This window comes from Odocoileus virginianus, chromosome 2, assembly GCF_023699985.2.
Source record: "Odocoileus virginianus isolate 20LAN1187 ecotype Illinois chromosome 2, Ovbor_1.2, whole genome shotgun sequence".
In the NCBI taxonomy this organism is placed as follows: domain Eukaryota; kingdom Metazoa; phylum Chordata; class Mammalia; order Artiodactyla; family Cervidae; genus Odocoileus; species Odocoileus virginianus.
The window spans coordinates 73,610,246-73,632,932 of record NC_069675.1 but is presented as its reverse complement, the minus strand read 5'-3'; the positions used below and the strand labels follow the sequence as shown (position 1 = coordinate 73,632,932).

General features: G+C 42.8%; 1 long non-coding RNA gene across 1 annotated transcript in view; it reads left to right on the top strand.

The window, feature by feature from the left end:
• LOC110140023 (uncharacterized) overlaps positions 1-16,242 on the top strand; it is a 316,293-nt gene extending 300,051 nt beyond the window's left edge. The window contains exon 4 of the long non-coding RNA XR_011490029.1: positions 16,147-16,242. This is a non-coding gene — a long non-coding RNA (uncharacterized lncRNA). The remainder of the gene's footprint in view (positions 1-16,146) is intronic.
• Positions 16,243-22,687: the final 6,445 nt, after the last annotated feature.

Below are 22,687 nucleotides of genomic sequence, written 5' to 3'. Positions count from 1 at the left end.
CCTGGTGTGACCTTCATCACAACCACATAGCATAGCCACTCTGATCTTCACTTGTTTCCTCAAAAACTTTCATTACTCAAGTATCTGGTTCAGGCCTTGGACGTCATTTTTATCTCTGCCCGAAGTGCTCTTGATCATGGTATGGAACAGGAATAATTTCAGTTATTTAAGTCTCAGCCAAGCTCAAAGAACTCCTTACTGCAGTTTTTCTTAACCATCCCCTGCAGAGACTATTTAGTTATTCTCTAGTACATAAGCTGATATGAATTCTCTCCATAAGACCTCAGGGTATCTGATGTTTACCTAATATGTCGTTTATTTATATTCCATTTGCCTCGCCAGAATATAATCTCTACATTTACAGGGTCCTTGTCCATCATGTTCGCAGCTGCATCCTCAGCGTTAAGACCAGTGCCCAACACACTCACATGCTAGATACTCAGTTTGAAAGGAAAAAAAAAAGTCAATGACTAAGATAACGTTTCTGGAACAGTTGCTGTCTGCGTGTGTATATGGTCTTTCTGATAGTCAAATTGATAGTCTTGTTAGATAGTCAGATTTCTCAGACATAACTTGCTTTTCTTCTATTCTGCCATTTTGCAGTCACGCATCTCCTAGCCTATATCTTCCCAAGTGGCTCAGATAGTAGAGTCCACTTTGTAATGAGAGAGACCTGTGTTCGATCCCGGAGTCAGGAAGATCCCCTGGAGAGGGAAATGTCCACTCACTCCAATATTCTTGCCTGGAGAATCCCATGGACAGAGGAGCCTGGGGGGCTACAGTCCGTGGGGACAAACTGAGCAACAAACACTTTCATCTCCTAGCCTATGGTGCTATACCTGTTCCTTGGTTTTTTTTTTTTTATCATCAGAATCTTTTTACCCAGAAAGGGTAATTTCAGCCCTTTTTTTAGGAAGTCTTGCCTGGTCATTTCAGGCTATAGAGTCCCTCACTTCTAATGGCCAGCAGCACATTTTACCTGCATATATCCCTGCTAATTAGTCACACACTGCCAAGTGACACCCTGTGTTGCTCTCTTGGGCTATGACTTTATTTTTATTTAATGTTTCCAGTGCCCACTTAGTCTTCTACCTGTTTTCTTCTGAGCTTCTGTACTTCCAATGCAGGCTGGTACTTCCTTCATTGTTCACTAAGATACCTGGTGCCAGTCTGTAAACACTATATTTAGTAAATGTCTCTTATATTTGCTGTATGGTTTTGCATGTCCATGAGCTGGATCTTTTTTGGTTTCCCAGCTGAACTGAGTAGATAGCTGCTTCATCTTTCTCTGCTTTGTGCCCTAGGAGATTGATGTATATGTACTTCAAGGAGCCCTTGTTCTGTCTGACTTTGGATGAGTTGAGCCTAGGTCAGAGATCAGGGGCAAGAAAGGAGAGTAAGGTGAGACTTGGCATTTCCCTGGCCCCTCCTCACCTTGCGTGGTCATCATGGACTTTCTTCAGCATTTGTTGTAAGGCCTCATCTCTCATCATAGACTATTCCGTGCACAGTGCTGTCTTTCTGAGTTCCCGTGGCCAGTCTTGCCCCCAGTCCACCAATCCTAAGGTGATAACTGGATCCATGATGCCTCTTAGCTCTTGTGATTCTTCCACACGCTGCCCTGCAGAGTGTTCCCTCCACTTCAAGCACTTTTATTTCTCAGATGCCCCTATTCCCTTTTAACAGGGAGCCTTGATGTGTAGTCACCATTCTTCCTTCTCTCATTCTCAGTTAATTCTTGCTTATCTTTCTTATGTGGCATTTTTCTCCAGGAAGTATCCATGATTTTTCTAACCTGGTCATATCTCCTTATTTCCAAACAGCTTCTCTTCATAGCACTCATCGTTGTTGCAGCTTTACCTAGGTTGGGTGATTATTGATATTGTAGCTGTATCCCTTAGTAACCCACGAGCAACATGATCACCATGTTTAGATGGTCTCACTCTTGTCCCCTCACCATCTGATAGCACTGGGCAGAACTCGGTGCACATCTGCAGGGAAAGCGTGTGATCCTGACTCTGTTGTGGGGGTCATCTCCTATCTGGTGATTTCCTCCACAGTTACGTTTATAGTTCTCTTGACAGGTATTTCTCTTTTAATCAGTTAAGTCATCTGACCAATACATCATGATCAAAGTAATACAAACTATTTCAGGTTCATTATAAAGTGGGATAAATACAGATAAGTAAGAGAAAAAAAAATCCAGAGAGGAGTAATGTGGATATATTGGTGTATACCACTGAAGAATATATTTCTGTATTGATCAGGAGTCCTTTGGGCTAAATTGAACTTAGTAGATTTACTGGAAGGACATCAGGTAAGGGCATGTAGTCAAAGAAGGAGAGGTTAATATTCCAGTTTAGGAAGGCCAGGACAATAATTGGAACCCAAGTCTCAAATTCCATTAGCGCTTCTGTTCTGCACCTTCCTGACTCACCATCCCTCTCTGGCTGCTAGGATCATTATCACTTCTGCAGTCCATCTTCTTACAGGTGGGGCAAATTCTGACTTCAGAATGAAACAGACTTTCTTGTTTCTGGCTGAAAAAAGAATTATTATTCTGGGAAAGTTTTCATACTGGTCCTATTGCCTGGAGTCCGATCCTGAACAAGCAAGTTGGCATCTATAAAAATAAGGTTGGTCTTGGGGGAGGAACAGTTATAAAAAGAAAAGAAGTACCTCGAAAGGTAGGTGGGAGTGTTCATTCCAATGTGTGTGTGCCTGTGTCTGTTTCATAGCCTCTTACCTCCCATACTGATACATCATGACCATCTTTAAAGAGATGGCTCTGTAATTGTAGCATATCTGTCATCCTGACAGCCCAGACAAAGCAGAGCCTGGCCTTGGGCTGGTGACGGGAGAGAGCAGTGTTGCTCTTCATTTTCATTCTTTCAGTGAGGGCACCACTGCCTAGCAAAAGGTGGAGATGAGGAGGCCACAGGGCAAAGGAGGAGGCCTAGAGGGGGTTTGAGCAAAAGGATCCTGGATTTAGGCCACAAGGAGGAAAAGTCATTCAAAGAAAAGGCAAGCAGCCCAAGTGAGCTCATTTCTGAGAGAGGAAACGGGAGTTAATGAATAAAGATAGAACTAAGAATCCGAGGAGATAATTGGCCTTACTAGATATAGGGTCTCTTGCCAGAACAGTACATCCTATAAATGCTAATTCAGAGCCCCAGAAGATTGGAACAGCCTTAGATAAGAGCAGGCTCATCAGTCCTATTTGCAGAAAAGTCCGGAAGGGCTTGAAGAACAGGGATATAAATCAGCATCTCCAGCGTGAGAAGGAAGAGGTATGTCACTCATTTTGCTCTGGCGGGGCCGCTTTCAAAAATCTCCTGGCCTCAGCTTCTCCCTGTCCGCTGCTCCCACACACTGGAGGAGGTGACGGGATGGGGTCTCTGATCCCTCCCCGTGGTGGCTACTGTAGACGCCTTCACCCATCCCCATGCAGCCGTGCCCTACATCCCAGAGTCTCCCAGGAGTTCTGAGGGTACGCTTCCAGCTACCTGTCCCCATCCCTCAGGAAGGTTATCGGTCCCAGGGGCCTGCAGCCATGACTCTGGATGTAGCCAATGCCAGCTGCCCCCTGAGCAACATTAGCGTTACTTAAATACTGTTTCCCATTTTATATTCTCATGGCAGGTAACGTGATCTCAAATTCATGAAGCATCTGCTCTCCTCATCCATCCACTCTGGAGATAACTTTTAAAAGATATATATATATATATATATATTTTTTTTTTTGGTAACGACTTTACATTTAAAGCTTTTTTGAAGTGGAAGTTTGGGAGACTTTGAAAAGTCATGCTCAGCAAAAGAAAAAAAAAGTAATTTATACTCTCTCTAGTTAATAACCTCTTATGTGCTTTAATAATTTAAACCAATTATCAATGGGAAGGTCTATAGTGTATACTTCAATGATTGCTTTTCGTATATTTCCTCCTTTCTTTCATGCCGTATGCCACTTGTCCTCGATGTGTCTCCAGTGCCTATTATCTCTGCTATACACATAAAATAACTGCTTTAACTAGGAGAACATGACCTTGACATGGAGAAAAGCAGTCCTTTAAAGGATAGCTCAATTAAAATCTAAGGCCTCTGTTCCTGATTGGATTTCATTATTATTCATAAGACTGTGCAGTACTAAGCACGTATTTGCAGGGTCCTGAAGGCTGATTTCAGAAAAGGTGCATTAAAGTCATCAGTGGGATGCCCGCCTGGAGCCTGGTGATGCTTAGTCACCAACAAACTCATTAGCCTGACCTGGCTGGTGGAGGCTTGACTCCTCCAAATGAATCTACTCTGTGTCCATTAGACTGTGAACACCTTGAGGGAGGCTGTGAAATGGACTAGTCAGGAGCACAGGTTATTAGCTACATACAGATCTAAATTTAGGTTGAAGGTGTGGAATTTTATAAATCTGATGATCCTGAGCAATTTATGTAAATTCTCTGAGCTCAATTTACCCACCTGAAAAATGGGAATAATCATATGCAAAGATGAGGTGGTGCATGTAAAATATTTAGTACAGTTCCTGGCCCATAATAAGCGTAAGCTTTGGAGATAATAATAATAGTAATAATGATGCAATGTCTTACTCTCTCTTTCTTTCTGTGTGTGTGTGTGTATTAGTTACTCAGTCGTAGCTGACTTTTTGCCACCCCATGGATTGTAGTCTGCCAGGCTCCCGTGTCTATGGGATTCTCCAGGCAAGGTTACTGGAGTGGGTTGCCAGTTCCTTCTCCAGGGGACCTTCCTGACCCAGGGATCGAACCCTAATCTCCCACATTTCGGCAGATTCTTTACCATCTGAGCCACTAGGTGTACGAGTGTGTACACACACATACATACACACACCCAGTGTCCTTAATGACCATTCGTTGCTGAGAAAAGATAATCGTCAATGATCACTTAACACAAGGTGACAGTATGAAGGCATTTCACACTAGTGCTCCCAGACAAAAAGAGAGAAGTGTAAACTAGAGCAGGTAGGGATGGCTTCCTTGCAAAGATGGGATATGAAACATGTCACAGAGGTCGGCTATGGACCTGGAACTTTTTAGCACACAAAGGACCAATGATTTGTGCCAAGAGGACCGAAAGTGTTTCATGGATGAAACACATTTAATTCTAAGGATAAGACATTTGAACTAATCAGAAAGAGGCCAGAGAGGGTATTGCCAGCAGAATCTGTCCATAAATTATCTGAAGGCTTCAGAGAGGAGGGCCACAGCTGAATTATGTGCCAAGTTCAAAGCATCAACTTAGCTATTTTAAAGGCAAACCCTGGTCTCTGTTCTCCCATACAATAGGACCTTCTGCCCCATAGAGAATATTGTGTGAAGTGTTGCATGCATAGAATGAATATGTAGACCAAGCATATAGTACAAGATGGAATAAGGGTTCGTATCATGAGGATGATGTCAGTGAGAGAGAGGCCTGAGGAGCATGGATGCCTGCCACTTGAGGTAGAGGAGTGCTAAGAGGCATGCCATGACTCCCAGGTACAGCTAGAAAATCATTTTAACTTCAGGACTCTAGTGATTCTAGGACAAGGTTTCTCAACTTTGACCCTTGACATTTGGGGCCAGATAATTTTCAATAGCAGAGACCTGTCTTGTTCATTGTAGGGTCTTTAGTAGCATCCCTGGCCTCTCTGCCCAGTAGATATCAGTAGCAGCCTGTCAGTTGTAACAACCAAAAATGTCTCCAAACATTGTCAGATATCCCTCCATGGGGGCCAAAGCACCTCAGCTGATGTTATCACTCTATACAGCATTAAAAATCTGGGGAGATAGGAATTCCTAGACACCCTTGTTCTTGCTGCCCAGTCTCTGATCTGAATCTTTTTTTAATGCTGAGGCTCAGTTCTGGCATTTCTGAGTCTAGTTGACTTTAGTCTGTTGACAGATGGGCAGCTTCACGATGTGAAGCCAAATGCATCGGCCTAACAGAATCAAGAAGAAGCTAGCTACTATTAAAGAACTCAGATGAAGATCTCTTTCTTAAGTATAACTTTCCCCACCCCCAGAGTTTATTACAGCCTTTGGGCAAACAGTAAGTAACATCCTGTAGTCCCAGAGCAAAATTCTATATTCCCTGAATAACACTCCATATGTCAAGGTCAAGCCTGTTTGCAGCAGGGTTGTGCTCTTTTGCGACATCACAATTTTGACCTGCATTTCTGACCTTTGGCTCTATCATGACAATGGAGAACTCAACTGAGTACAGAGGCAATCATGGGTGGAGCAGAAGAAACACATTTCAAACAGTGCTGGCTTAGGTGGTGTTGGGGGAGGTTAAATGTAAACTTCTTATCTTGTTCTAATGATTATGACTTAGTGGGGCCATTTGAAACCAAGCTTAATGGAAGCACTTCTTTCCATTACCCAGGTCCACACTATACACATTCCCCTTAAGTGTCTTTCCCAAGGCAGAGTAGAACTGAGTTCTAAAATTGTAATCATCTGCTAAACACAAATCGTATGACTTCTCTTTGTATCAAACTCTTCTTCAATTGTTATTCTTGGCCAAATGCACTTGGAGGTTGTTCCATTTGCTTCTCCTCAAGAGAACCAGGGCCAGCTCTGCATCTCTGATGAAGTGTGACTGTGTCTCAGAGCCTATTGGCAGCAGCCCTAGCTATCAGCTCTCAGGATGCGCATTAGTCTGGGTCATAGCTGGAAGACCAGGCACAAAAACAGAGAGACTAGCCAGCCCTCATTTTTTTTAAGGTTAAGATTATACTTGGTGATCATTCTTTTTCTTTTAGTTAATGTTTCTCATTCTCTCCTTCAGTAAAGTTTGTTTTCCTCAATGTTTTCAACATTCTAGTTTGTACTTAGCTTTCCTCTTAAATTCATCATCTTAGTCAATGACCAGACTTTCTGTTCAAGGTTTAATGACAGACCCAACAGAGACCATGGGTGAAATAAAAGTTCTGTAGCTAGCTCTGTACTTTGCTCCAATCTTTCATTCCCTGCTATCCTAAGTTCTTTGAATTCATATCCAGTCCTTTGTGTTTCTCATCCAGGTGGGATTTAGAGTTGAAACCCTAAATCAGGGATTCCTCAACCTCTAGGATCTAATGTCTGATAATCTGAGGTGGAGCTGATATGATAGTAATAGTAATAATGTGCACAATAAATGTAATGCACTTGAATCTTCCCTAAACCATTCCTACCCCCAGGTCCCAGTCTGTGGAAAAATGGTCTTCCACAAAACTGGTCTTTGGTGCCAAAAAGACTGCTGCCCTGAAAGACACATTTCCATATGAAACTTAGACCTGGAGATGGTGGAGTTTAGAATGGAAAATGAAATATTACAGTGAGTTCCAGTATTCAAACCACAAATAAACTTTGAAGAACTGGATATGTTGCTTTTGAACCTTGAACACCCAAAGACTGAAGGGTCATTGACACTATATGACTACATTTTTAGCTTTAAATATGATTTAAACATTTTCTTACCATGGACAGAGACTGCTGATCCACATAGAAATTAATTGCTTTAATATCATAAGTTTTAATATAAAAGCCATTGCTATTGTTTGATCATATATAAGATGATAAAATATGTCTTTTCTTTAAAAAAAAACCCAAAACTAGCATCTTATTTTTTTAGATGTCTTTATTGAATTTGTTAGAGTATTGCTTCTCTTTTAATGGGCTTCTTTTCCTTTATTTTCTGGGGTGGGGCATGAGGCATGTGGGATCTTAGTTCCCCGACCAGGGATTGAATCCTCACTCACGACTGAATACCTGCATTGGAATATCAAGTCTTAACCACTGGACTGTCAGGGAAATCCCTATCAGTCCTTTGTTCTCACCGATTGCTCAATAGGACCTATTTCTGTCTTTTACTATTTAATACGGAGAATTGTGAGACCTGTGTTACAATTGTCGACACTGAAAAAGATGGGTAGTCATAAAAATTGTGAAGTTAACCAAGACCAAAAGCCCATTATAAGTCATAGGAATCTCCTGAAAAGAGGTGTAAGTACCCTTTGTATTACTATGTGATTAGATGTCTTCTCCCACCTGAGCAAAGCATCTTCACTTGCTTACTAGTCAGTGTTTTCTTACAGCCCAACAGTGACTTATGGACAGGTTAAGGCCATAGGAGCCGCATGATGGTGTGAAGTGGGGTACTGGAATAAACACAGTACCAGCCTTGCAGGGAATGCTTGTCATTCAACCACCATGTCACCAGTCCTCTGGTCCAGAGGAAAGGATAAGTAGGTGGTGGTGGTGGGCCGTTTGGCTCAAGAGTTCAAAGGATGAAAAATTACAGCTGCTTCCCTTATAAACCATAAGGGTAAGATCACTGTTAAAGACAACTTACGAGAGTTAAGGGAGAAGTAAAATCAACACGGAAAATTGGAGCCGCCTTAATGTGCTGAGCCAGCATCTGCTGCAGAATCAATTAACTGGGCGGGCAAAGCCCAGGCCATGCCAAGAGACTCCTACCCCTTGCCAGGCCAGGATCTTGAAGAAAGACCTGCACATCTGTTGGCCTGTTCACTGCAGGTCTGAGACCATGAAGGTTCCTGGGGTCGGATTATTAGAACGTGGCTTTTTCTGAGTCCAAACATCTCTCTGAGGAGAAGGACAGGCAGGAGATTGTCCTGTGGGCAGGACAGGGGCTGCAGGCCCAGAAATGTAATGGGCTTATCCGATGCTCCATGTGCCTACAAGCCTTCTACTTCTGCAGTGTTTGTTCCTTCTGTTATCATTAATATACAGATTATCGCTTGCCAGCTCCCATGAGCTTCCTGACTGTAAGGAAAGCGTTTCTCTCATCATCAGCTAATGAGGACATTTTGTCCCTGTAATCCCTAAAGAAGTGTACTCCTTCCCTAATTAATCAACAAATATTTATTGAGCAGCTTTGGGCACACAGTCCCACTGCCTCTCCCTCCCAGGCTGTCCTGTCCTCTGTGCTCTCCAAGAACTCTCTCTGCTTGCACTTCTGTTGCACGTTGACTGCACTGTATGATCGTTCCTTGCTCACATGGCCGATTCTCTTACTAGACCAAGTGTTCGCAAGGATAGGGCCCATATTTTTCATTCATCTCTGTAAGTCTAGCGCCTAGAATAGGTCCTAGCCTAGAGTGGGTGCTTGATAAATGCTTGTGGAAGAAAGGAATCGATGGATGAATGCACAGAGTTTCATTTCCTTGGCTCTGGGAAGGGTCCAGGAAAAACAGAAGCCACACCCTCTACTCCTTGCAGAGCTCACAGTCGACGTGCAGGTCAGACGAAAATAAACATAGCAGACAATGAATTACTACCGAGGTTCATGTCATATGTATTATGGGTGCTGAGATGGGGTGATCAGGACAAGCTTAGAGAAATCAGGTGAGGTGCTCAGAGTGGTGGCACTTGAGTTGTGTTTGGAAATTGGAAGTGGTGATGCTGGGTACCAGGCAGACAATGGGGATCTCCAGCCCTCCTGACCCACCGGTCATTCCTCATGAGCACTCAGTTTTACCTGGTGTGTAAAATGCAGAGCCTCACATTAGACTTGGGTGCCAAAATGAAAAGTCTGTGATTTTCTTTTAGGTGGTTTACAGTCTTTCACATAGAGGAGATTGGGGAAGCAATTAAGTTAAGCATGAGTCTGTTTAGGAAGGCACTTTTTCAGGAGCTAAATGAAACAGGAAAGACCTCTGTACCCTTGTGAATGTTCTCAGAACCTGACCAGGCTCTGGCCTCTCATCAGGCCTCCTTTTCTTTTCTCTTTCTTACTTCACCGGGCTGGGGAGATGCTCAGGCTTCTTTGATCTAAACATTCTCAAGACATAGTCAAGTGTGTGTGGAAACCTTGAAGATAGCAGCAGAGAATAAAAAATGTAGAATATGATAGGTGATAGTTGGTGGGATGAGATTTTAATGGAGGCCGGTAGTAGCTTCTTCTTCCACAGCTGCATTCTCCTCCTTCATGAGGTTCTGTTCCAACTCACATTCCACATATCCTCCTCTCTGGGATGTCCACTCAGTCAGGACCTTTGTGTCCCATCTGCCAATCCCAGGACTAGGTCAGCATCCTGCAGCTGGCTTTCCCTATCCAACTGGCCCAACAAAGAAGGCTCTTCTCTGTTCCCTTCTGTTCCACTTCAAGCATAGATTAGACCCAGCTCTGCTTCACCCGGTTCAGGCAGTTTTTGGTAAGTTCTAAGCCACATACGTCACACTAGAACCCTACTACTCATCCAGGCTTGGTGTCACCCAGAGAGAATCCCTTCGTGGCTTTCTTTCAGAATGCACTGGGTCCTTTGGGCCAGTTATTTGCAGGAATCCTTAGAGAAGGGAGCTTGAGAAGGAATTGCAAAGAACTGATTAAAATAGAGCCTATTTATTGACTGGTGGTATAACTGGGTGCCTCCACGTGACTCCCGAAGATGTCTTGTGAGGCCAGGCGGGATATGGAGGCCAGTTCTCTTCTGCTCCTCAGTGTGAAGGACCACTTTCCAGTTTGTTGTGGGAGGCTGATTTGTGGACTGGCAGCCAGAACCACACTTCTTTTAGATATGATTCTGAGTCTTGGGGAAGAACTTTCCAATGTAGCCTCGGATACCTTTCTCTTCACATAGCTTAGCCTGAGCTCTTCTTCAGGGCTGACCTCTGTTGCAGATGTGCCCTGGGACAGGTACATTTTACGGAAATGAAGTCTGGGTTCAGGAAAGTCAGACAGAGCAAGTTTAGGAATCCAGGCTGTGGACCTAAAATAAGACATATGATTTCTGCTTTGTGTTCATTTTTATGGGGTTTCTGTGGGGATTATCCTCTGTAGGATGGCTGCCCTTTGGCTGGATCTTCAAGTGAGGGTGAGGGTGAGGGCCGTAAGAACTGGGAGAAAAGACAGGGAGGCAGAGGAATGACCTTGGGAAGTGAGGTGGATCAACATCCCTGACAGTCTTCTGACCCTAGTAATGCCTGTGAAAAGTTTGTAAACACAAAAAAGAGTGCAGAGAAGGATGATATGGCAGAGATGGGCTTCCTTCCTCATCCCTTCTGCTGCCTGTCTCTGACATATCCTGGGAGCCAGGTACAATGAATTCTTTGGCCTCCAGAAGAAGGAGGTAAGCCAGCAGTGCATAGTAAAGAGCTCTTCTCTACAAGCAGAAACCCCCTGTCACCTAGCTAGTATGATGTTGAGGGAGCCCACCCTTATCTGAGTCTTACATATAAAATGAGAGACTTGAAGAAAGTGGCCTCTGAGGGCACTTGTGGCTACAATATTTGTGGATCTGTGGCTTCACCTTGAGAAGCTGATGAGAAAAGGCTGATGAGGTGCATTGTGGGTTAAGGTGTGGATTCCCAAATGCCGGCCATTTAGCTGTTATGGAGGCCGAGAGCTCTAGGTAGTAGCTACCCTGGTTACTTGTCAGGATAGCTGGTTGGATAGCAGGCTGTTGGCACCTGTGTTCACTAGGTGAGTCCCATCCCTGGGAATTTAGGCAATACATATTAATAGGCTTTGTTATTCATTTATTCTGTTTTTAACTGACCCATCCAAATGTTCTTGAATGACTACTACAAGTGGCTTTGTGTTGAGGATGTAAGAAAAACAAAAGCGAAAACAAGAAGCAGTCCTTACCTTCAAGTTGCTCAATACTCAATGAACAGAACAGGATCCATAACTCAGGAGGGGCCCCCAGTCCAGAGTGGCAGACAGAAGAGGCTTCTGGCAGAAGACTCTCAGGGCTGAACTTTGAGGACTCACTGGGCCTTGATAAGGTTGGGAGTGTTGGAGGGGAAGTAAGTAAAGGCCAGGAGCGTGTTGAGAACAAAGGGTCTACTTATTGGATCTCCCAGTGGGGAGGGTGCCTGAGAAGAGATGGGAGACTAAAAGTGAAATCTTCTTCCTCCTGGGCTCCCTGACCTCACACAAGGGACAGGACAGGGAGACTTGAGCCACAGAGGATAAAGAAACCTGAATCCGGCAGATGCCGTGTTCCTGCCATGTTTTGTGGCTTTGTGCATCTTGCCCGGGGTACATTCTGCAGCTTGTGGACGCTTATTATCCATAACAATCATAATAATTAATAAAACCTTTTAAAGGGGGCTTTAATCATGCTTGTGCTTTTGCTTCCAAACACATAATAAAAAGGAATTACTTATAAAAGTGACAAATTTATTCCTAATTATACCATTATTTTGTTATGCAATACAAGTAAAGCAATCTTTGAAGCTGGAAAAATGTCTCATGCAGAATTAATTAGAACAGTATGCTGTTTGGAATTAGGCAATTATTTTATTGATATTTCACAACTAGAACTTTGTAAGAGCACCTCAAATATTTTCATTAATGCCAGTAAATAGTTATTTTAAACACTTACCAGTATGAGTTCTCAAGATATACTTTGGACTGTTTTTGGACCTTATGAAAATGTTTTTAATCTGAGAGAAATTTTATAAGACACATGAGTCTCTGCGACCCCCAGGGAAGTTTTGAGGAAGCGGATGGCAATGTTTAGGGAATTAACTTCATGACACCACAGGGGAGTGGCTGCAGAGACAGAGCGTTGGGTCTCAGCCGGAAGGGTGTCCAGGTGTCATCACCTTGCAAATGAGGGAATCAGAGAGGGAGAGTGAGTCCCAGGTCAAACAGGAAGTTATGGGCTAAGATCATAACTCTGGTCCCTGGACTCTCGTTTCTGTGTTCTTACTTTCCTTAAAAAATGTTGACTTATTTCTCAGGTTATGGAAGTAATACCTACTCATATCCAATCCTCCTTCCTGTTGCCTTCAGACCCATGCCCACACTGACTTCTTTATTTCATTTTTTAGTAGATTAAATAGCTCATGAGTACAGCCATGTATTCTTACTTTGCCTCACACATGTAAAACTTGCCTATTTGTCCCCCTATTCCTAGGGAACTTCTCTCTTAGTCTTCTCCTAACAGCCCATGTTCAAGGCCTGGCTCATAGCACAAATGCTATAAAGATTTGCTTAGCTTTACCAAGCTCACAGCCCATAACCAGAGTGTAGGAGACTCGCCATCTCATGAGATTCTTGTAGGCTGACTTCTTGGGTTCAGAGAGAGGTTGTGAGTGAGGAGGCAGCCATATTTGTGAGACTCCATCCGAGATTATCCACAGCCTCTGGTGGGAATGGATGTGTTCATGTAGTGGCCATGGCCTCATTCATGGGTTGTCTTTGGATGTCACTGAGGGAGCAAAGTACCTTTTGGTTCCTTGTGTTGTTAAGAACAAAACTTTTTTTTCTTCTTCTACTGGATGTAGCTAATTCTGGTAATATGCACACCCAGAAAACATGTTGGCAGGCAGGGCACTGGCATTCAGATCAGTTGGTTCCACACTCCAAAGGAAGAAGAAGCAAAAGAGCTATGAGAACTGCATGGTTCACAGGAAAGACTCAGGCAATGAGTTCACTGACCTCAGCTTTAGTCTGCGTTGTGTCACTTCCTCACTGAAAACCCTAAAGTAGAGAGATGCCTGCTTTGGGCCTCAGCTGCCCAAATTGTAAAATAAGAACATCAGATTCCCAGTTACCTGGGACTTGTCTGAGATTCACTGCAGTTACTTGCCACACCCCACATGGTGGCTTCTTTTTTTGCCAGAAGCAGAGGTCTTGTGCACTCTGAGTAGCTGAAATAATAAAAACGTTCTTCCTTCCACGGCAGCTTGCTCAATCATTGCAGCTCTCTCTCGGCTCTGCTTTGCTACCTAATATTTAACCTAAACCTTTTCGCTGCTTTTGTTTTAGTTCATCGTCACTTGCTTGCTTCTATCAATCTACCTGTGTGTTTCTATGCCACCTCTCACCAGAGTGCTTAGCACCTGTCCTTTCTGAGCAATGAGGTTAATATTGAAGGTAAAATCCATTTCGTAGAGATAATGTACTATAGACCTTTCAGAAGAGCTCTCTATGATAATGAGGAATGAGTTACCATGCTGAGGTTGTTTAAATGTCATTTATTTTAACAAGTGACACTCTGAATTTATTTAAAGTTGACTACAATGAAGGAAGGGTGGAAAGTTTTAAAGTTTCATGAAACAATAATAGAACTGCAAAGCAAGGAGCCCTGAAAGATGGATCTGAATGGCAATTCTGATTACAAGCTCCACAGGAGACTGGTGGGGCAGAATGCTTCCTGCGGCTTCAGAAACACTCCAGAGACATGGAGAATGAGGATGTCACACAGAGAGCACTGGTTGGGCCCTGACTGCCTTCTCTTTTCTGTTGTTCTCATGTTTGTATGTAGGCACCCATGTGTATGCAAATGTCCGGGCAGGTATACATGTGCAAGTGAGCTAGCAAGGGAATATTCTCTTTCCTGTTGATTGCACTATTTAACACTCCTCCTGGTGCTGAATCAAGGCTACAAGTCCTGAGTTTCTCTTGCTTTCTTGTCTGGAGAAGCCTTTGACTGTCTGAGAATTGAGACCATGTTTTATGCTCATCTCTACCAACAGGAATTAGCAGTTAGACATAATGATTTATGAAGTGAAATGAAAGTGTTAGTCGCTCAATCATGTCCAACTTTTTGCGACCCCGTGGACTATAACCTGCCAATCTCCTCTGTCCATGGAATTCTCTAGGCAAGAATACTGAAGTGGGTAGCCATTCCCTTCTTCAGGGGATCTTTCCAACCCTGGGATCAAGCCCGGGGCCTCCTGCATTGCAAGAAGTCTATTTACCATCTGAGCCCCCAGGGAAGCCCAATGATATATGCTTATTCACTGAAAAATTGAGCTTGGGAAGGTAGACAATGGTTAAGGGCTACAGAGTCTCCTTGGGGAAAACATGGCTAAGGGCTGAGGAATTCCTTTCCTTGACTTGAGTGAGTGTTCTTAAGGGTCTAGGAGGGGATTCATTTGATTGGAAGCAACAGAAACCAGTAAGAATTAATTTAAGAAAGAGGTGGGTGGAATAAAGATGGATTTGTTGTCAGGATGGTGGTGTACCTTGGCGACATGGGGCAGCTGGGCCTTTCAAGGGCATGGAAGAAGGGGTTGGAATGCTGTCCAGGAACCATTGTAGTAGGGTCTCCTTTCTTCTTTGTCCTTTGTCTCTGCCTCTCTGCTCATCTTCTTTTCTTCCTTCTTCCTCTCTCTGAGACTGGCTTTCTCTCTCTCTCTCTATGTATATTTTGAGCAGAAAATAGCTGCCCAGAAATTCCCAGTCCTATCCTTTCAATTCCAGCTACACATGGAGAAAAAGCGCTGGCTGAATTCAATTCCACTTCCATATTCCTAGGAGAGATCATCTGATGGGTTTGACTTACTTCAAGAGTCCACCCTTAAGAGCCAACTATGTGTATTCCCCTTGCCCTTCTCTCTGCTAGTGTAAATAAAGAACATCTCCCCATTGGTAAATAGTAATAGCAAACATCATTTTTACATGAAAAAAAAAAGTGTACCCCTGGTCCAATCATCCATGGCCAAGAAGAAAAGGTCAAATAAAACAAATGTGGGCTACTGGGACCTTGTTCCTGTGTGTGGAAGAGGCAGTTCTCATGGAAGGTGGCCAATCTGAGATGGGCAAAGAGCAAAGAATGTTTCTAATACACCAGGGAACTTTAGAGCATACAAAACACTGAGCTCAGAATCCACTCAACCCTGTCTTCCTCGTGAGGGAACGTGACATAGAGTAGTTAGCCTATCTAAGTGAAATGATGTCTGAGGTGGGTGATTTCATGAAGAGTTAGATCATAACAACATTTTTAAAGTTAAATAAGTTATTTTCTTTTCAGTCCAATCAATTCCCTATTTGAACATTTAAGATAATTATAGGTTACAGGTAAATTATATATTATACACATGCTAAATTATAACCCATCTCTGCCAATTAATATTTATTGAGCAATGAATGGGCAAAATATGCTAACTTAGGGATTCCAGACCTGAGTGTAATTAGGTATTTCGGCTGGGAAAGATTATCGCTGCATCTTCCCAAACATCCCTCCCTTCTCTCCCCAGTGTATGTGAAGGGAAATGTGGAGATAATATGCTAACCCTTCGCTTATCTCTGAAGTTGTTTACACAGGGAGAAAAATCAATTACTTTAAATATTTTAGATTCTATTTCCCAGTAACTAACCAATTGCAATTTATGATGATCTGAAGAGCCAAGTAGAAGAGTGAAATGTGCTGTTTAATATTTTTCCTTTCTTTAGGGCTTCTTGTGAGCCTCTCACATGCAGGCATGGAGGAGATGACCGCAGAGTTGACAGCTTGGTGCTCCTGAGCCTGGGATCCAGTTTGGGAGACAGACTGGTGAGTCCTCTTGGCACCTCTAATGGTGTGGTCCAGTTTGGAAAAGGAGGTTATCATTGTGCAGAAAGTAGAAATCACAGGATATCTGTGGCTTTGCTGACAGTGAATGGAGCTTAAAGTTTAGCAATTAGTAAAGCATTTTGAAATCCAGAAATTAAGGTTTAAACCATGCAACAGATGACTGTTTTAAAGGAATGACTATAATCATGGAGGAAGATATGGCAGTAGACCAGTGATTTAACATTTGTCAACACCCTGTGATGACTTTAGGACTTCCCTCGTGGCTCAGATGGTAAAGTGTCTGCCTACAATGCAGGAGACCCGCCTTCGATCCCTGGGTCGGGAAGATCCCCTGAAGAAGGAAATGGCAACACACTCCAGTACTCTTGCCTGGAAAATCCCATGGACAGAGGAGCCTGGTAGGCTACAGTCCATAGGGTTGCAAAGAGTCAGATACGACTAAGCAACTTCACTTCACTTGTGATGACTTCTCTTCACAAAGAGGATTAATACCCAAACCTTAAGGATGCTCTCAGTCTCTATGGACTACTTCGGCAGGCAGAAAGGGGAGGGCAGAGGGAATCAGGGAGGGTTGGAGGTTGTCCATGGCAGATGTGACACAAGTGGGGCCTTACATAGAAAGCACATTGACCATCAGGACAGCTTGACAGAGAATGCATTTCCTGGCCTGAATCCATTAAATCTGGAACCCTATTGATGGTAGGAGTTCATATGCAGTTTCTGTAGGACATTCCAGTTTATGTCTGTCTGCATTTGGATGATGAAATACTTTATCCCTTTCTTATCTCAGGCATCAGCACACACAGAGGTTTTAGAAACCACCACCTGTGATGGACTGATTCACTCTTCAAGTTGCATATATTAGTGGAATCCTTTCTAAGCCTGTATATTCCCTGTTCCACCCGTATTTGTATTTCTGACAGCTCTAAATATCCCTCCTAACATACAGATGTGCACTCATGGTGCAATTTCTACTTCTCAAGCTTATTCTATGAGTTTTTCCCTTTGAATTTTGCAATTAGCAAGGGATAGGCAGAGACTGGGATATTACTGCTCAGAGATATTAAAGCACTTACTCAAGGTGATCATGGTTGTCAGGGGCAGAGCTCAGAGTAGAACGCAGACTCCCAATTCCCAGGTCAGTGCTTTTCCTGCCATATGAAGGGCAATGCCATATACAGACTGAGGTTTCTAGCCCGTCTCAACTATCCGGGTTTCCCCGTCATCAGCATCCTATGTAGTCAGTGTCCATAAGGCTTATAGAACCGAGAGAGAGACAACAGAACTACACATGTGCCAACTTGGACTACAGGTTCACTGTTAAGTGTCTATGTTACATGACTCCTCTCTCCTTTGAAAAACATGTCTTTTTTTTATTTCTTTCCTATAAGGTGAGAGCAATGAGATTAGTTCTGTCTACTCAGGAGTTGTAATGATAAATATATATGAAAACAGTGGGGTAACATTTAGAAAAAAGAAAATGCTCAATATTTAAAGTAAACAGATACAGAAATATAATAGGTTATTTTCCCCAGGAAAAGCCTTAAATGGTCGTGCAGAGAATGGCTACCACAGCATTTGTTTAATCACCAATCCAGTACCCCTAAAGCCCTGAGTGCTCTTGGTCACCATTCTCTCATCTCTGCATGTCACACGCAAAGTGATTGTGTGATGCAGTGGGTATAAACCATCCAAACTTTAATTTTTGTAAAAGAAAATGGAAGGCATGTCCTACACATAATGTCCATAATCTGCATTTTGGAATTGAGAAAGGCATGTTTGTCCTTTTCAGAGGCACATTCATTATCCACACACTTGCTTAAGGGACCGTGGCTTTCGCCTTCACTTCCTCACTGAAACTGTTGGGTGTGCTGCTGTTTTGTTCTAGAGAAGGCATATCTGAGTCCAAAGGAAATGCTAGCAATTTAATAGGAGATAAAGTGATCCAACACAGCTCACACGCACAATAAATGAAATGAGAGGCGACAGACTTGTAATGTGTCCTTAATGTAATCACAGCTATATTCCAGGGATGGAGGTGTGATCTCAATTTGTATGGATGCACACGACTTTCTCATTTGAGATCATCATTAGCAGGTTGTACGCACCTTGTTGAAATGGGAATCTGCCCCATGGAAATTTAATGCTCTTAATGAAACTAGAAAACATCAATTGTGACAGAAGGGACTGGGCTGAGTCAGATCACCCACACAGCCGAATGGCCTGATTTTCAGCGGTCAATACTAAAGAGTCTAAATTCTGCCCTTGACTCAGAAGAACACAATGCACTCTCTTCCCAACACTGGTGGTAAAGAGAGGACCAGCCACCGACTGCATTGATATCACAAGACCATGTTCATGGGGTGGGACATCATCTAACATCTCTTGTAGATGTGATTTATAAACAGGGTTTGATTCTTGTTCCTCTTCCTCTGCAAGGTTATTTACATTTTAAAGAAGGCTTTTGTCACTCATATTTCTTACACCCCTAGATATTACTATGGCTTTTTATCTGTTTCTTATCACATTCAACCTGTCTCCTAGTTATTTGTGTCTGCATTTTATTTTCTCCGGCAAACGTAAACCCTTTGATATTAAGGTCCAGCTTGTAATCATCTTTGCTATCCCTCCTTGTACCTTAGCTCAGGGCCTGAAAAAGAGACAGCTTGCATCCGTGCTTAGTGAACTGAGTTGAAACCCTTCCTCTAAGCCCAGCAAGCAGGGCCATCCCTCTGGGTAAAAGTCTGTACAGGAATTAAATTAATCAGTGTATTACTTGTTTTTCCCTCCCATGTTAACTCAAATTGTGCCATATTATTAGCCAAGAGGGAATTCTATTTAGGAAAATACTCTCCTATAAATTTCTGACTTTGTTTACAAATACATTTTGTACTTTCCAAACTTTGCTAATGTTTCAAACTCTTTAATGGATTATACTTATAATTAAAAGTAGATTCTCCTTATCCAGACTTCATCACTAAGCATAACCCAGGGATTTTGAGGATTGGTATCATATAAGGAAATCAGAAGAACTAATGCAGCTGAGCTCAGTTTGGATTGTGTAATTTGTTCATCACATGGCCTTGGGCAAGGGGCACCTGTGGGTCTCAGCTGGTTCAGGATTGAAACAGTTATAATCATACCTGTGCTGTGTGCTTCACAGGGTTATAATGAAACTAATGAGGTGATTGGTGTAAAAACACCTATAACCTGCAGAGCTGTGTGTAAATAAGAGAGTTTATGGGGAATAAAGATGGAAAGGATTAGATATGCTAATGTCCCCACGTCACAGTAATTCAAGACTGTTTCACTCTAGGATTCAAACCATCTGACCAAGACTGGCAAGCCCATGGGGCAGGGACAAAGTGGTCTAGTTGTAGGAAAAATAACACAATTCATGATAAGAGAACTGAGCATACAAGGATGTTCCAAGGGCAGGGAGTTGTGGACCAAGGCGGGGGCACCTGCCAGTGTGTGACTTCTCAAGCTCTTGGCTTGCCCCCTCCCATAAGCCACAATTCCAGAACTCTTAGGAGAACCCTAGGAAGTAAAGGATATAGCAACAAGGAACAACAACAACAACAACAACAAACACGAAACATTCCACTGACATCACTGTGAGATTATGTTGGTGAGGAAGCCCTGTTCTGCTTCCCATGTAATGTGTAACTCCAAGGGGAAATGGAGGCCCTTTTCTTACTTCAGGGTGGGAGAGGGAATGAGTTGGAATGCAGTTAGAGTTCCAGAAGACCCAGCCTGGGCTGGGCACCCTGAGGGCTTCAGCGCTTACAGAAGGAGTCAGGGCAGTGGTAGCACCCATGCCCAGCACCTGCTGCAGCAAGAAAGCACGCACCTATGGATGAAGCAGGGTGCCAAGGACTCGGGAATGATGGGCACTGATGGCCTTTCTCTGGACATCACTGTGCCCTCCTTGAAGATAGGAGGCAGCAGTGTGGTGTCCCTGCATGAGGGACACTAATGTATGGAGGGCTTCGCATCATTAGCAGTTTTGGTATCATGGCAGTTTTGGAAGGCATGGCAGTAATGGCACCTGAGAGGATTGGTGTTGCAGCATGGTAGCTAGAATAAATTTCATGAACTAATGGAAGAGCACCATAAATATCAATTACAGAAAACTGAGAGGGTACATGTTATGCAAGTGGTGGTAAGAATCAAGTCTGGGAATACCACAAGTGACACAGGTGATAGGAAAAGCTGAGTGTCTATATTGCTCTAGATAGGAAAGGGTTACAGGCCACTGGCCAGTATAGCTCCAGCAGCATCCTATGATTCCAACTTATTTAAATAGGAGGACCTGTCTGCTGCTGGTATGTTGGAAATGCTAGTAAGGAATGCGGGGGCTCTTAGAGTCTGGGTAGGAGGTGGTTATCTTCAATGGTAAACAGGATGGGAGAATGCTTTTCCTGTTTCTTCCATTTACCATCCCCAGAACCACAACCTTCTCTGGCCCAGGCAAGCACCCCCTGATACCTTAGAATTTACATTTCACAATGCTAAAACAAGATCAGTTGTAGATAATTTAGCCCCAGGAAGCTTAAGCCAGGGACAATCAAGCAGGGCTTCAGTAAAAGAGAACACCAGGCCTCTTTACTTCTTTACCCTGGGACTTTATTTCTGAGCCAAGAAGATAACACATCTTAATAGCAAGCAGCTGAGTTAACTAGATAAAAGGTTTCATAAACAGTTAGTGAAATCTTGAAATCAGAGAAACGGGAGATTCACAGCCTTACTTTGCTTGACTGGATCTAAATGTACATCACTAAAAGCAACACAGAATGAGATGGTGAGATACCCAGCACTGCTCCCACGAGCCGATGCACATGAGCTTCTGTTCATTCATTCATTCCACAGATAGATATTGAACACTACACAGTTTCCTCTCAGCTTACGTCTGAGGATAAGAGATGCCAGAAGAATCAATCAGCTAAAATGGATTTAATGATCTTACAAGATAATGATTACATTAAACCAATGAGTACATGGTGCTATAAAAGGCCACTTTTCCATTCTACTAGTCAATAGTAAAGAAATAGAAAACCTAAAAAGCTTAGATCCATAAGTAAAATAATGGTACTAGGAATTAATATAAAAATATGCAAGATGACTTAAAATGAATAAAATTGACATGTGGTGAAAGGATCAGGATTATAAATTGTGGTGATTTATATAGTTAAAGCCATGGTTTTTCCAGTAGTCCTGTATGGATGTGAGAGTCAGACTATAAAGAAAGCTGAGCACCGAAGAATTGATGCTTTTGAACTGTGTTGTTGGAGAAGACTCTTGAGAGTCCCTTGGACTGCAAGGAGATCAAACCAGTTCACCCTAAAGGAAATCAGTCCTGAATATTCATTGGAAGGACTGATACTAAAGCTGAAACTCCAATATTTTAGCCACCTGATACAAAGAACTGACTTACTAGAAAAGACTCTGAAGCTGGGAAAGATTGAAGGCAGGAGGAGAAGGGGCCAACAGAGGATGAGATGGTGGGATGGCTTCACTGACTCAATGGACATGAATTTAAGTAAACTCCGGGAGTTGGTGATGGATAGGGAAGCCTGGCATGCTGCAGTCCATGGGGTCTCAAAGAGTCAGAGATGACTGAGCGACTGAACTGATTGATAATGGTTAAAAGGAAATGATAGGAAAATGAAAATAGAAAAATTCAAGAAGAGAGAAGAAAAGTTACTTGATGGGAAGAAAGAGGTCTGGGAACCTTTTAGGAAATTGACTTTGGTGAAGGGAGGGGATAGAAGTGAGACTAGACCGAGAGCCTGGGGCACACGCTAGGGGGCTGTGGGCTTGTGAACTACTGCTGGCCCCCAAATGGACCACCTATAGCCGAAAGATTTTAAACAAAGTACACATTCAAGAAAATTCCAATTACTGTGGCAGCAGCTAGAAAAAGGGAATATCAAAGGAAATATCGAGGGGGAAAAATGATTGATTCTGAACAAAGGAAAATTAAAGATCAAAAGCAAGAAGATAAAGGAAATCATACTGGTTTTGGACAAAGACTACACGCATTCCGAACCTATAAATAGATAAATAGGGAGCAATTTTCTGAAAAAGTTAATGAAATGGAGCAACAACTGAGATATGGAAAATAATGATTATGTGACGATGGGAATAAAGCCAGTCAAATGCTACCACATCAATTAAGGAAACAGCAGGCCTCCAAAGCAGAGACAAAAATAATACAACTTCTGAAGACCCAACATTTACAAGACAACATGAAAGAACCAAGAGAAACATGTGCCTTTCAATGCTAATCTGCCTTTACGTGAAATATTACCAAAAAATACTTTTAAAAAACATGAAAATTATTCAAATTGCAAAGCAAATTCTTCAAAGCCTTGTGCATTTCATCAGAGCAAGTTTCACTCTGTGCTCCGGTGTGAT